Genomic DNA, 2500 nt, shown 5'->3' with positions numbered 1-2500 from the left:
CCAACTGAGCTTGCCGCTGCCGACAGAGGCCCGGGAGCGTGCTGTCGTGGTGTTGCCGGCGGGAGACAACACGCGGCCACAAACAGTGACCGGGCAGCTCCAACGCCAGCGCCACAGAGGGGCAGAGCCCCACTTGGGTGCCAAAGCGAACTCTCCCAGCACAGCGCACGCGCCAACACATCCGCACAGCTGCGATACAAACCACCTGCGAGAACCGCGGGGGCGACCGAGCAGCAGACGGCGTCGCGGCGCCGAGTGCCGGGCGGCGGCGCATCCTCAACGCACACAGTCCTCAATCGGACCAGCACACTGCAGATGTCCACCGCGCTTCGCACCGGGCCCGGGAGGACCCACTTTGGCCGCACGGCGCCGCGCGCTGGGTGCGCCGGCACGCAGATGCGCCGCCTGCCGCCTCCGTCAGCCGGCGCGCCTGCCACTGGGCGCCCCCACCAGCCGGCTGCCGCGCGTGCGCCCACGCAGCGCGCGGCCAGCACGCCGGGCGCCCCCCCCTCACCGGCCGGGGACGGTCCCACCCAGCCACCGCCGCGTATCGCTTCATACCCACATGCCCACTCACGTTCGTGGGTATGACGGGTGTCGCTGAAGCAACCGGTTAATACCTGTACCGATCGTCGATATCAACGATTCACCTCCAGCGCGAACAACCGCGCAACAACGGATTTCCAGTTCATTTGCGTAACTTGGGCAGCAAACGTAGACATCCATCTACATTTGCGACTTCTACGAGTCTTGCATGCCTGGATGTTGTGTGTCACGACGCACTCCATCAGCATACATACACGCTGCGACGTGTGCACGAAAGAACACGTGGAAGGTGGCCAGCGTACGTATGCGAATGCCATTGCACAGCTGCGAAGCGCATTCAACACGCGAACTCCTGACCGACGAGCTAGAGGTGACAGGAGGGGAGGGGGGGGGGGGCGGGGGCGATATACGTCCTATTGCAGTACACAATACAGTGGATAGCGGGACCATGTGGAAAGTAAGCAACACTCGCAAGATGTGAGGGTACGCACCGTAAAATGAATCAATACGCAGAACACCACAGTGTGCGCGAAGTGAACTATGTTGAGATGGTTGCAATTAGGCAACGCTACACGAATTCCTAGATTCATATAACTAACAATTACAGGGCAGGTTAAGGCGCAACGTGGGTTAGGTTAAGGCGCAACTTGGGTTAGGTTAGGGCGCAACGTGGGTTAGGTTAGGGCGCAACGTGGGTTAGGTTAGGGCGCAACGTGGGTTAGGTTAGGGCGCAACGTGGGTTAGGTTAGGGCGCAACGTGGGTTAGGTTAGGGCGCAACTTGGGTTAGGTGAGGGCGCAACGTAGGTTAGGTTAGGGCGCAACGTGGGTTAGGTTAGGGCGCAACGTGGGTTAGGTTAGGGCGCAACGTGGGTTAGGTTAGGGCGCAACGTGGGTTAGGTTAGGGCGCAACGTGGGTTAGGTTAGGGCGCAACGTGGGTTAGGTTTGGGCGCAACGTGGGTTAGGTTAGGGCGCAACGTGGGTTAGGTTAGGGCGCAACGTGGGTTAGGTTAGGGCCCAACGTAGGTTAGGTTAGGGCGCAACGTAGGTTAGGTTAGGGCGCAACGTAGGTTAGGTTAGGGCGCAACGTAGGTTAGGTTAGGGCGCAACGTAGGTTAGGTTAGGGCGCAACGTGGGTTAGGTTAGGGCGCAACGTGGGTTAGGTTAAGGCGCAACGTGGGTTAGGTTAAGGCGCAACGTGGGTTAGGTTAGGGCGCAACTTGGGTTAGGTTAAGGCGCAACTTGGGTTAGGTTAAGGCGCAACTTGGGTTAGGTTAAGGCGCAACTTGGGTTAGGTTAAGGCGCAACTTGGGTTAGGTTAAGGCGCAACTTGGGTTAGGTTAAGGCAGAAGTTGGGTTAGGTTAAGGCAGAAGTTGGGTTAGGTTAAGGCAGAAGTTGGGTTAGGTTAAGGCAGAAGTTGGGTTAGGTTAAGGCAGAAGTTGGGTTAGGTTAAGGCAGAAGTTGGGTTAGGTTAAGGCAGAAGTTGGGTTAGGTTAAGGCAGAAGTTGGGTTAGGTTAAGGCAGAAGTTGGGTTAGGTTAAGGCAGAAGTTGGGTTAGGTTAAGGCAGAAGTTGGGTTAGGTTAAGGCAGAAGTTGGGTTAGGTTAAGGCAGAAGTTGGGTTAAGGGATGGTGTGTGTGGGGGGGGGGTGGGGTGGCGAGGTTCGTTGATAGTGATGGTAGTAAGTGGACGCCTGAGGCACTATCAGATATGTCACGTCAGTTGCACTTGTGGCTCATGGCAGGTGGCGCGCCCGTTCTGTGTTTGTGGCAAAGGAGTGGCACACCTGTGTCTTTCATTCCTGCCATTGTTTATGTGCATGCGGCAGTGTGGTGCTGTTGGGTGCACCCCTGTGTAGGACATGTGTGGGTGTTGGTGGCGTATCTGAGCAATGGTGGTTGTAGGAAGAGTGGGATATTCAGTTTTCTGGTTCGACGTCCCGGTCTGGTTATCAT

Source organism: Schistocerca nitens, chromosome 7 (genome assembly GCF_023898315.1).
Source record: "Schistocerca nitens isolate TAMUIC-IGC-003100 chromosome 7, iqSchNite1.1, whole genome shotgun sequence".
Lineage (NCBI taxonomy): Eukaryota > Metazoa > Arthropoda > Insecta > Orthoptera > Acrididae > Schistocerca > Schistocerca nitens.
Note: the sequence above shows the minus strand (reverse complement) of the source record.